Genomic DNA, 14435 nt, shown 5'->3' on the forward strand with positions numbered 1-14435 from the left:
GGTGGGCAACATAAATCCTTCATCATATGAAGGCTATTTTGAAATAGCTAGCAGACCAAGCTCATTTCCTGAACTTTGCAGCCCCCTGTCTGAGATGACCAGGAAACACAGCCCTCTCAGATGCTTCTGTCCCTCCTACATTATCAGATGCTACGGAGAAAGTGGGATAACCTTGACAATGTCTGGAGGCCACAAGGACAATAAAGAGGGCAGCCTAAAGACCACTCTCTCCTGGAAGCGGAAGAATTCCACACTACCATCGTGGCAAATGTAAATGGAGGGTGTTTATGTTGTGAAAAACTCATGCAGTCTTGGGGAGAATTTCAAACGGTGTGTTGACTTGCTGATCTAACAAAGTATGGGGGGAGCGTGATGAGTTTCCTGAATGCTAGAACAGAAAGATGAAATAATAATAATAATAATAATAATAATAATAATAATAATAATAATAATTTATTTATATCCCACCCTCCCCAGCCGAAGCCGGGCTCAGAGCGGCTGACAACAGTTTACATAAAATCACAATCAATTAATTGAAATACATTCTAAAATCAATTCATTCTAAAAGCAATTCAGATGCAAATTAATGGAAACCATTAGGCTAGAGTTCTATGAGGATTACCAAAGGAGGGGGGGGGGGTCAGACTGTGCCTTGGCCAAAGGCCTGGTGGAACAGCTCTGTCTTGCAGGCCCTGCAGAAAGATGTCAAATCCCACAGGGCCCTAGTCTCTTGTGACAGAGGGTTCCACCAGATCGGGGCCACAGCCGAAAAAGCCCTGGCTCTGGTTGAGGCCAGCCTAACCTCCCTGTGGCCCGGGATCTCCAAGATGTTTTTGTTTGAAAACCGTAAGGTCCACCGTGGTCCCGTAGGTACGATTAATAAATAACAAATGGAATCCAGCACCTTCTTTGCCCAGGAAACATAATTTCAGTGCCAAGAATAGCTAGATTCTGTGACCTGGATAATTGATGTTATTAAATTTACTATGTAAGCCACCTCTGGGCTTGACTTTTTTTCATTGTTACAAATATACACAATATATAAACTCACAAAAATTCACTTGTTTAAATGACCAGTTCATAAAAAAGTACAAATGGTTACGCAGCACCGAGAAACATGCAACACTGTAATATATAAAAACCTACTTTTCCAGAAACCCATTCAGTATCAGCATTCCCCTGGATTCCTCAAAACATAAATTATCTTGGACCAAAAAAAGCCCTTTTATGTCATATTTTTAGATACCAATCCAGTATAAGGGGTGTTAGCTTCCACCCCAAAATATACACATTTTGGCTGCAGTTTGGAAGTTCTTTATAAATGCTGAATCAAAGTCAACCAATGTGTGAGGGAAGAACATTGAGAAAGCCACTCACCCCTCCATCACCATTTCTTTTCTTTTCTTAAAATAAATTTTATTGAAGATTTTCTTGGTTTACAGAAGTACACGCATTGTCTCTTTCTCCATCGCCATTTCTGTGCCACTTTCCAGATTGTAGAAGGAAACAATCTGAAGCAAATCTGGGATATCCGAAAACTTGCATCTCTCTTTCTCTTTTCCAAAGCAATGCACACATAGAAACGAATGCCTGTGTGCATGACCATAATGGAGCCCAGGGTTCCAGGGACAGTGGGAAAGTACTATTTGAGAGGAGGGAACAACAACAGACAGTGCAAATGCATCCTATCAATCATAACCTGCTAGTGTGGAAAGGAAACACGGAAATCAAAAGAACTCATGTTTGGACAAATGTGCACAAAAGCAAACATGGAAAAATCAGATATGTGTGAGCCATGTGCAGATTAACACTCTGGTGTGTGCAGAGCCTAAGTAGGAAGAAAGTGGAAGAAGGCAATCTTGTTTGGGTGACATGAAAAGCATACACATATGCTCGAAGCATGGGTACCTCCAACAAAAAATTAAAATTTGGCTAAATATTTAGAAATTTTTGGAGTTTATTATGTAATGGTATAATTTGGAACTAATGCGATTTGATCCGTTTGTTAATATATTTTTTTTTAAAAAAAGAAAAGCATACACATATGAGATACAGTGGTACCTCGGGTTAAGTATTTAATTCGTTCCAGAGATCCGTTCTTAACCTGAAACTGTTCTTAATCTGAAGCACCACTTTAGCTAATGGGGCCTCCTGCTGCCGCCGTGCCGCCACAGCACAATTTCTGTTCTCATCCTGAAGCAAAGTTCTTAACCTGAGGTACTATTTCTGGGTTAGCAGACTCTGTAACCTGAAGTGTATGTAACCTGAAGCATATGTAACCCGAGGTACCACTGTACATTGAACCCAATTTCAATTGCCAAGTGTACCCAGCCCAATACAATTGCAGCTTACATATAGACCAACAAAGTTTGTTCTTGGCATAGGCTTTCATGTGCATGCACACTTCAGTTACACTGAAACAGAAGTCACCAGACCCTTATATATAGTGGGAGGGTGGGGTGGGGCTTTTCTCAGGAGGGTAGCAGGAGATGGGTGATTGACTCAATGGGTATGATAAAACTGTTGACGACTGTTAATGACTGCAATTAATCCTACAGGGAAAAGCAAGGGATAGTACGCAGATGATTAGCATATGTAATGAGACAGGAATCCAATATCTCTATCAAGACCAGGTCTCTCCATAGTTTTCAGTTTAGTGATAAATTGTAATTCAGCAACTTCTCTTTTGAGTCTGCTTCTGAAATGCTTTTGTAATAAGACAGCTGCTTTGAGATCCTGTATTGAATGTCCTGGGAGATTGAAGTGTTCTCCTACTGGCAACTAAGACAAACTTAGTTGGTCTCTAAGGTGCTACTGGACAATTTTTTATTTTTAAAATATATTTCAACTGTGTCATATCAACACAGCTACCTACCTGAGCTTACATATAGGGTTGCCATCTTTTAATGGACAGAAATGTCCTTAAAGCAGCTGCACTTCAGGCAGAAAGCAGCAGGTACAGCTTTATCCCTTGCCACCCCCATGTTGGGAAAAGTTTCATCTTTGGATTTATGTCTACCAAAGAGAGTTAAAGGCAGAGAGGCACTGTCTTTTTAAAAGATGTTGACTCTATGTCTTACTTCATCAGCAACTCAAAAATTAATTCTGCAGTAAAAAGTTTTTATAAAATTGACCATTGGTTGTCATCTGACATGTCACTTCTAAAATAATGCTTCACCCCCCAATTTTAAAATCCAGAACTTGCTAACAAAATTGTCAGGTCCAGTTCCCATGTAAGGCAGACAGTCACAATAGGTGCGATTGGCACCTATGCTCCATTATTAGGTACAAATTCGGCGCATATCAGCAACTTGTACACATAATGAGGGAAAAATAACATATCGTACTAACAGACACAGTTGGTCTAAGTTTTATAGTGCAATACGCAGAAGCAAACATAGCTGAATTTAATTGGGCTTATTCCCAGGTAAGTGTCTATAGGATTGCAGCCTTATTCTCTAAGTTATTGCTAGCTGCTCAACTGCATTAACCTGACTTCATTTGTAGTTATCCTCTGTTACAGGTGACCACCTCCACAAGGTGTTATTTCTTGAGAAAATATTTGGTCCTTTGGGTAAATTACAAATGTAGATCCCAGTCTCGGTCTTCATTCAATTCATCCATAGTGTCAAGTATAACATTATGTAGCAGTCTCTGGCTGTGGCATTGACCAAATTTATCTTAATCTGCTTGCAATTTTTGAAACTTCAACTAAAATGGCATTAGCTGCAGTTTAGGAGACCAACGATTTTATATTTCATGGCTGTTGTTTTTTAAAACTATTGTGTTATAGAATATTGCTTTATCATTACTGAGCTCTCTGTTAAAGTTGTTTCCAGGTGTACTGAAAAATTGCACACGACTCTCATTACTGTGTCCATGGACAAACCTAGACAGCATCTTAAAAAGTAGAGACATCACCTTGCCAACAAAGGTCCGTATAGTAAAAGCTATGGTTTTCCCAGTAGTGATGTATGGAAGTGAAAGCTGGACTATAAAGAAGGCTGATTGCTGAAGAATTGATGCTTTTGAATTATGGTGCTGGAGGAGACTCTTGAGAGTCACATGGACTGCAAGGAGAACAAACCTCTCCATTCTGAAGGAAATCAGCCCTGAGTGCTCACTGGAAGGACAGATCCTGAAGCTGAGGCCACCTCATGAGAAGAGAAGACTCCCTGGAAAAGACCCTGATGTTGGGAAAGATGGAGGGCAGAAGGAGAAGGGGATGACAGAGGACAAGATGGCTGGATAATGTTCGCGAAGCTACCAGCATGAGTTTGACCAAACTGCGGGAAGCAGTGGAAGACAGGAGTGCCTGGTGTGCTCTGGTCCATGGGGTCATGAAGAGTCGGACACGACTAAACGACTAAACAGCAACAACTCATTGCTGTAGCCTATGAACATATATCAAGATTTCTGGCACAGTCATGTGCATCTTTGCTCAGGAACAAATTTGGTTGATTTTAATCATACATGAACAGGATCACAGTCTTAATTGTTTTTAACACAAAGTTATATAATTCATTGAGAGTGTATTGGTTGCCATGGTGGGCTTAGACTGGTGAGACCCAGGTTCAAATTCCCTTTCAAACAGAATGAATAGTTCATAATTTTAATCCAGATACTTTCTCTTACGCAAACCTACTGTGTTTTCCCCATGTGTGCTTGCACTGTATAAACTCTTAGTGGTAAGGCTAGGATAAAATTAAAAGGCCTTCCAGACATATAACAAAATCACATAGCAATGTGTGAATGGACCAGTTGAGCTTAAAATACTTGGTCATAAGGGATAAGTGAACTCACTTAATTTTATTATGTTTATGAAGTCATAAGGTGATGGGTTCATTCGAATGTCTGGGCCCATCTGTAAGGTAAAGGTAAAGGGACCCCTGACCATTAGATCCAGTCGTGGCCGACTCTGGGGTTGTGGCGCTCATCTCGCTCTACAGGCCGAGGGAGCCGGCGTTTGTCCACAGACAGCTTCCGGGTCATGTGGCCAGCATGACTAAGCCGCTTCTGGCGAACCAGAGCAGCACACGGAAACACCATTTACCTTCCCGCCAGAGCGGTACCTATTTATCTACTTGCAGTTTGATGTGCTTTCGAACTGCTAGGTTGGCAGGAGCAGGGACTGAGCAACGGGAGCTCACCCCGTCACGGGGATTCGAACCACCGACCTTCTGATCAACAAGTCCTAGGCTCTGTAGTTTAACCCACAGTGCCATCTGTGTCCCGGGCCCATCTGTAGTGTACCACAATTTACGGCTTGCCACAGAGAAAACTCTCTCCTGGGCCATGATTCCCTGCACTTCTGAGGGTGGCAAAAGTTCTAAGAATAGCAGAAAACAAAAGACTGAGGTGACTTTTTTTTCTGTAAGGAAGTGACAAAGAAAATTTAAAAACAGACATGACAACATACTATGTGTATAACAGGATAATACCGCAGATGGGAGTCAAAATGTGATCTGCCTACTATGTCTGCACTTTGGTCTACAAATACTGTAAACACCTGTTTAGTGCTATTAACATCTACCTCTGCGGAACCCATAAAATGTTTGGCTATGAAGAATTAACCTTTGGCAATGCTAATGTTTTCCTTTTATTTGCAGGTATCAAATTCTCCTTACGTGTTCAGAACGTGTTCTCATCCTTGTGTGGGCAGATCTGTGAAATTTAAATGACAACACGTTTGTCGTCTCCTACAGTCATGAGGATAGTAATATATTGAATAAATGAATCAATTTCCTTTATTCGGTCACAGACCAGCATAAGCAAAATATCTAAATAAATAGCATAACAGTATGAATCTAAGCGAATAAATATTAAATAAATGGGAGCAAGAACCAACCGTAGAAAAAACATATACATAGAATATTTGATTAAGCATGAATAGTGGGTGAATAAAAACTAATAAGAAGAATTTAAAAAGACCAGTTAAAACAGCTATATGGGGTGGGGCTTCAGTGATACAGATCTAACAATATGGGCCTTCATTTTAGGACTGATTTGTAGCATAGACCATCCTTCTGCAAGTATCTATCATGGCAGCACAGAATCTGGCAACTGAATATGTGACTTCTGGGCTTTCGTCCTGTAGTAATGGGGAGATGTTGTGTAGTAATGCATCAAACATTTGTGGGATTGAGTACTGCATATCAGACTATTCCCCCTTTCTCTTCTGCATGGCAAACATGCACTGATGCTACTGAAAAAGAAGGAAAAAGCAATGCACATTAGACACATTAAGAAATGGATTTTGTGAAAGCAGCCAACAAATCCTATTTGTTACTTTTAAAATTGCACAACAACACGGTTTCATTTATAGTATGCCCTTGCAGGTATCTTGTACAATGGAACACTCTCTATCTTGGATGCAAGTTGGATCTACTCCCCTTCTAGTTGGGACACCAAAATCTTTGCTGCTCCTTATCTGTGGATATATCACCCCTGCTCATAATCAAATCCTGATTCCTTGGTGCCATTGACTAATATTAAATCTGCAGCCAACCTTTCAGAAGGCAAGGTGAATAGGTGTTCTCTTCCCAGCTTCAAGGGCTCCATAGATCCTCTCAGGCTTATAACTCTGTGGGCAATCCTTAAGTGTAGTAGGTTTAGCCTTATCTCAGATGATGCAGATGTAGCTGGCGCTGTGGTCTAACCACTGAGTCTCTTGGGCTTGCCAATCAGAAGGTTGGCGGTTCGAATCCCCGCGACGGAGTGAGCTCCCGTTGCTTGGTCCCAGCTCCTGCCAACCTAGCAGTTTGAAAGCACACCAGTGCAAGTAGATAAATAGGTACCACTGCAGTGGGAAGGTGAATGGCATGTCCATGTGCTCCATTGTGGTGTTTCCATTGTGCGAGAAGCAGTTTAGTCATGGTGGCTACACGACCTAGAAAGCCGTCTGTGGACAAACGCCGGCTCCCTCGGCCTGAATGCGAGATGAGCACCACAACCCCATAGTCGCCTTTGACTGGACTTAACCATCCAGGGGTCCTTTACCTTTACTTAAATGGTTACTCATTTTCTCCCATCTTTTTCTTCTTGCTCCTCTTTTTTCTGTTTAATTTCTGTTCTTCTCCTTATCATATTTATATAAATAATAATAATAATAATAATAATAATAATAATAATAATAATAATTTATATCCCGCCCTCCCCAGCCGAAGCCAGGCTCAGGGCAGCTAACAACATTAAAACAGTATGACATTATAAAACATTATAAAAATGAATTAAAATCAAAATTGATGGCAACCATAAACTAAAGCTTTGTAAAGATTGCCAGAGGAGGGGGTCAGGCTGCGCCCTGACCAAATGCCAGGTGGAACAGCTCTGTCTTGCAGGCCCTGCGGAAAGATGTCAAGTCCTGCAGGGCCCTTGTCTCTTGTGACAGAGCGTTCCACCAGGTTGGAGCCGCAGCCGAAAAAGCCCTGGCTCTAGTTGAGGCCAGCCTAACCTCTCTGAGGCCTGGGACCCTCAAGGTGTTTTTATTTGAAGATCGTAAGTTCCTCTGTGGGGCATACCAGGAGAGGCGGTCCCGTAGGTACGAGGGCCCTAGGCCGTATAGGGCTTTGAAGGTTAAAACCAGCACCTTAAACCTGATCCTGTACTCCACCGGGAGCCAGTGCAGCTGGTATAGCACCGGATGAATGTGATCTCTAAGCGAAGACCCCGTAAGGAGTCTCGCTGCGGCATTCTGCACCCGCTGGAGTTTCTGGGTCAGTCTCAAGGGCAGCCCCACGTAGAGCGAGTTACAATAATCCAGTCTGGAGGTGACCGTCGCGTGGATCAAAGTGGCTAGGTCAGGGCGAGAGAGGTAAGGAGCCACCTGCTTAGCTTGGCGGAGATGAAAAAATGCCGCCTTTGTTATAGCTGCAATCTGCGCCTCCATGGAGAGGGAGGTATCGAAGATTACACCCAAACTCTTAACGGACGGTGCTGGCACTAATTGCACCCCCGCAAGAGATGGGAGTTGCCCCCTCAGTCCCATGTCGTCCCGTCCCAGCCAGAGGACCTCTGTCTTCGAAGGATTTAACTTCAGCCGGCTCCCACGTAACCATCCAGCCACAGCCTCCAAGCATCTGATCAGTGTGTCTGGGGCCGAGTCCGGGTGGCCGTCCATCAACAAATAGAGTTGGGTGTCATCAGCATACTGATGGCAGCCCAGCCCAAAACTCCGGACAAGCTGGGCGAGGGGGCGCATAAAGATGTTAAAAAGCATCGGGGAGAGTATTGCACCCTGAGGCACACCACACACCAAGGAGTGGCGGGATGACAATTCCCCCCCAAGCGCCACCCTCTGTCCCCGACCAGAGAGAAACGAGCGCAGCCATTGAAGGACTGTGCCCTGGATCCCCACGTCGGCAAGGCGGTGGTCCAGGAGTTCGTGATCGACCATGTCGAAGGCTGCTGACAGGTCTAGAAGAATCAGCAGCCCCGACCCGCCTCGATCCAGCTGCCTGCGGAGATCATCTGTTAGGGCGACCAGAGCCGTCTCGGTCCCATGACCAGCGCGGAAGCCAGACTGGAATGGATCCAGAGCTGATGTTTCATCCAGAAACCTACCAAGCTGTTCAGCAACCGCTCTCTCAATCACCTTACCCAGGAATGGAAGATTCGAGACCGGGCGGTAATTGGATAGATCTAAGGGATCTAATGATGTTTTCTTTAAGAGTGGGCGCACCACTGCCTCCTTCAGTTCCCCTGGGAATGTCCCGGTGCCAAGGGACAGATTGATGATATCCCCCAGGGGGGCCCGCACCTCTTCTGGACACGCTCTAATCAGCCAGGACGGGCACGGGTCGAGAGGACAGGTGGTGGGCTTTCCAGCTCGGAGGAATCTGTCTACATCAGCTGGGGATATCCAGTCAAATAGATGCTGTACAACATTAAGTAGAAACCTGGAGTGTGCCAAAGCTATCAGGATGCTGTGAACACCACAGAAAATATTTTACAAAGATACAAGTTTCTCCCTAATTTTCACTCTCTGCCTGCTCACAATGGCCTGCCATGCTAATCTCAAAGATGCAAAATGAGGGCTATAAAAGTCTATGTTTGCTACGTGAGAATAACGGCAACAAGTGCCACCAAAAAACCTATTTGAGCTACTTAAATACTATCCTGGAAATTGAAATTCAGCTTTGCTTTCTATAAACGCTGTTGGTATCACAATATTTACATTGAATTTTTCACCTCTACATCCTTTAAAAGTGTTATCTTGGTTACTTCACCTGCTGTTGAAATATAGGACAACAAATCTGTTTTTAATACCATTTTATAGGGAAAATTGAAGGTCAGGAAGGCATCAAAGTGGAGGGCTGACATGTTTTATTCGTTGATTGCAAAGGGTTTTTTTTTATTATTGACATGACTGATGTGGCAGATGAAACATTTATAGAAGGCTCATTTAGTGTTTATTGCAGCAATAATCCTGCTACTGACATAAACCGATAAAATTAGATCCATAAGATCCATACTGTAGGTATCCAAGTACTTCAAAGTAAGGAAAATGTTTTTTGAGTTGGCGGTTATGCCTTGCATCACAGCAACACTCCTTCCTTGACAGGCGAGGTGGCAAAACATCCTTTTGATGTTCTTCTCATACTTTAAGGGTGAAGGGTTGTGCCCCTGCTCTTCATCCTTGGGCAGATGAACAGGCCACAGGTTGAAGTGTTGCTAACTTCTGTCACTCTTCTAAATTGTGGTGGCATAATTCATTGCAACGTAGGCTTGCAGGGTGCTCAGGTGGCAATTTTATTATGTACGAGTTCATTCTGGATTGACGAAAACCCATAGAATGAAAAGTGCTGTTATTCATTTTTTTAAAATATATATATAATATTTATTATTTATTTTCTTTTTTCCTTTATAACAACCACATAAAATTTCTTCATCACAGACAGTGGGACCTCAGGTTACAGACGCTTCAGGTTACAGACTCTGCTAACCCAGAAATAGTCCCTCAGGTTAAGAACTTTGCTTCAGGATGAGGACAGAAATCGTGTGGCGGCAGCGGGAGGCCCCATTAGCTAAAGTGGAACCTCAGGTTAAAAACACTTTCAGGTTAAGAACGGACCTCCAGAACGAATTAAGTTCTTAACCCGAGGTACCACTGTATATCTTTGCTCAAACTGAGCTTTGACTTCCTGCTGTCCCCCTGCCTGACTTCCATATGTAATCACTTTTATCTTAGCATTTCTAAATCACCCTGTTTACCTTATCTCCATACTGAAAACACTTACTTCTAATATTTATAAACAGGTATCAAATCATAACTTAACAAAATATTTTACATCAATCCTGCAAATGTTTTCAAGTGTTTACAATGTTCCTTCATATATTGTACAAATTTACTCCAGTCCTTTTCAAACAGTTCGTCACGCTGGTTTCGGATTTTCCCTGTCAGTCTCGCCAGTTCGGCATATTCAATCATCTCCGTCTGCCATTCTTCCAACGTTGGAAGTTCCTGCTGCTTCCATTTCAAGCGCCGTCATTCATTATATAGTGAATAAGTCATTTCTAAGTAAGGTTGGGAACATAGGAAGCTGCCTTGTGCAGAGTGATCATTGATTCATTTACCCAAGAGATGCCAGGGGTTGATCCTGGAACCGTTGCACTGTTTATCTTATATGTCTAATTCATGAAACTTATGACATTTGCAGGCAAGTCTGTGGGTCCATCGGACGTCAGAAAGAAAAATAATGGAATATAAGAATGTTAGTGAATTTAAATGAGATTGTCCCATCCGATTTCAATACAGAAGATGCTGAACAGACCTTCTTTGGTATCAGTGATTAGATTCGAAAAGGCCAAAGTTATTTACAACATGGGGTCTTCAATGCTGGAGTGTGACAGTTCATTTCAATGGGAAGGAATGATATGTGTGCCTTTATTTTGATGTAGTCAATCTGGAATGATGACTGAGCATTTCAGAACTGATTAAGACAAAATATGAGAGCTCTGTGTGCCCAAAACGGTCGGTCAGACAATTCTGCAAAGATCAAATCGAGCTGCAAGAAAGGGGAAATGAACTTCTCCCAACTTTGATCTCTCAGAATATGTTTTCCCCCATCATCTGAAGCTCAATCAAAGGACAGAGTATGAATGACCTTTGGTTTTACATCAGAATATGTTAATTGCAGAGTCGATAAGCATCATTTGCAACCTTGTGCTGTTCTTTGTGATAAAAATAGATGTGGCAGGCAAAGGATCTTGACCAGTAGCTCTTATTGTAAACAAGGAGATATCAAGCATTAGAAGCCATTGTCCAAATGTCTTTGATGTGAACTGCACTCAGAACACAACTGCCAGTGCTGTATGAAGCAAAGCTTTCATGGCATAATGCATAAATATCCTCCTCTGCTAAGAAAATTGAAAAAGTAAGGAACTGCAACGCTTTGAGGTACAGAAAACTGTTCATCAAGCTAGCCAATACAGTGGTACCTCTGGATGCGAACGGGATCCGTTCCGGAGCCCCATTCGCATCCTGAGTAGAACGTAACGTGCACTGCGTTTCTGCGGGTCACGTTTCACCACTTCCGCGCATGCGCTTGACATCATTTTGAGCATCTGCGCATGTGCGAGCGGCGAAACCCGGAAGTAATGCATTCTGTTACTTCCGGGTCGCCGCATAGCGTAACCTGAAAACACTCAACCTGAAGCATATTTAACCTGAGGTATGACTCTATTTCCTATCTTCTATTATCTGGGTTGACATGACACCTATGCCATGTTTTGTGCAACATATACCAACAAAGGGAGCATCTATTCTAGGCCAAGCCTTATCACATTTCATTTCATTTCACCCCACCCCAGCCCAGCCCCTTATTAGTTTTGGTTGTGAACATGCTTATGCTAGCCCCTGTGCACTGACCACCTAGCAGTTCGAAAGCACGCCAGTGCAAGTAGATAAATAGGTACCGCTCCAGTGGGAAGGTAAACGGCATTTCTGTACGCTGCTCTGGTTCGCCAGAAGCGGCTTAGTCATGCTGGCCACATGACCCGGAAGCTGTACGCCGGCTCCCTTGGCCAATAAAGCGAGATGAGCGCCACAACCCCAGAGTCGGCCACGACTAGACCTAATGGTCAGGGGTCCCTTTACCTTTACCTTTACACAAGCAGAGGCTAAAAGGAATCAGCTGATATCAAAGAGGTCTCTTGGAAACCCCTGCTGTCAGTCGGACCTGGCATAAGGCAGCTTGCTATGTTCTGAACATCTCACAGAGGAAAATAAGCATATGTACTTTTAATATCCTGTTTTAACAGTGATCACTGTTTCAACAATTCTTTGTAAGGAATCAGGTTGTTCAACATGGCAGCACCTACCCTCTGAAACTCCCTGTACTACTCTTGGCACCTGCAAAAACTTTTTTTGTTTCAGCAAGCCCACCCAGATGTAAATCTGGCATGTGTTTTAATATGTCATTTTACTTCATAAATAAAAAAGGGGACGGGAGACTCAGCCCAACTTATTTCTAACAGTTGACTTTTATTGATCCTTTTAATGCATATTTTACAGTTTATGTAAAACGCTTAAAGCTTTTTATAATTAAGCAGCATACAAATTTGGCTAAATAAAATAAACAAATCTCCCCCTCTGCAATTACATATTGCTAGGGTTCTCCTATCCTTATAAGGCTATTTCTCTTGACTTTGTAGCAATCTGATCTGTGTTAGTCCGCTGACTGTGACAGCTTCCTCTTTTTTAAAAAAAGAAATAGTGTTTAATCTCAGCATAGTACTTACTGTTCACATTTATTATGGAGTTTCTGTATTTAGTTTCTGTATAAAGCTATCTGGAATACGAGAAATGGTTATGGCGGTTGGCATCCGAGCAAAGCTGGTGTTTGTAAATGCACAAGCGTGAAGGCTAACACTTTTTAAAAGAAGTGTTGCCAAAATCTTTCCCAAAGGGAGTTGCTGTTGCTGCTGCTGTTGTCATTTATATTATTGCACCAATCTACATGGCTCTGTGCACAGTTAAAATAAGAAATTCTACCCCAGTCTACAGTCTACAACACCCGGGGAGGTAGTGATTTGCCAGACACAGTTACTAAGTACTATCCCTAGTAAATACAGTCGGAAAGTATTCCAAAGCGCCTCTTATTTTATATGGATGTCACTTTGATAACATTTTATAATCTACATTTATCTCGAGGAAGCTAGAGAATCTGCTCTGTTCAAAAAATGTAATAGACTTTTTTGACACTAAGGTAAACAGAATCTACTATAAAAACATATGCTGTAATAATGTATAGCTGTATTAACAATCCCTAACCCAACCTACCCCACAGACTTCTTGTGAAGATGAAATAAAGCGTTACTAGAATTGCACAGCTTCCTGGCAGCAAAAAGTTATATACATATCTTAACAAATTATTAATGTTTTGTGATTGTGGAATCAAAAACTCTCCTCAGTAGCCAGCAGTAGCAGAACACCCCCAAGTCAAGACTGGTTAAGAGTATTATATAAAATCACAGTCGACATTTTTTTTAGATATGTGCTTTTATTTCATCTCAGACCGAACATCCGGGGTTGCTCACAACATTATGAAAGATGGGATAGAGTTATAAAGTACCACAGGCACCAGTGTATCTCAAGAATATTGTTTCATCATGCACTGATACGTTTTCCTAATTAGCATCCATGAGTAGGAATTTGTGAAGATCTCAACTTATATCTGCTGTATAATGGATTTTATGCAGGTTGGACCCTGATCGTATTATCGGAATTACCTCTTCCTCCACCAAGCTATTCAAATGTATTTTGTGCTAATTCTGTAACAAAGTTCATAAAGTAAAAATATATTCCACAAGGTAACCTTTGTTTTCAATGGCTTTTTTTTTTAGCTATTTGCATGTTATTTCTTTGAGGGCTTCTGATTGTTAAGTTCCCAGAAATCAGTCAGGAAATTCAAATTTTAAAAAGGTGAGAACGAGCCAATTTCATTCCTTTTGGATTTTACTTGTCTTTTGGGTATCTGAAGAGATGCTCAGAAATCATCTCTCAGGCTTATATTTTGCTGTATTGCTGGATTTTAGATGTTGTAAACTGCCTTGAAATGGTATTACCTGGAAGGACAGTCTTCAATTATTTAAAAGTAAGTAAGCCAGAGGTGGGGAACCTCAGGGTTTGGAGGCCAATTGTGGCCCTCCAATCCCGCCTATCTGGCCCTCAAGACTAACCCCCTCTTCCCCAGTCACATTCCTTCTTCCAAACTTTTGGCCAGCTAAAATGTCTCCTTTAACTGCCTCCTTGCTTGGCTAGATGGAGGATAGAGAAGGGTCTGCTGTACAAAGGTAAAATTTACATTCATTCCTTCATCCTTTAGCTTCTGGCCTCACTTGACACGGCTATGTGGCCCCTGGCAGTCTACCCAGCCCAGAAAGAAATGCATATAATATGATTTACAGGGTAGCTCTTTTCTTATATTAAAAAA

Source organism: Podarcis cretensis, assembly GCF_951804945.1.
Source record: "Podarcis cretensis genome assembly, chromosome: 11".
NCBI lineage: Eukaryota > Metazoa > Chordata > Lepidosauria > Squamata > Lacertidae > Podarcis > Podarcis cretensis.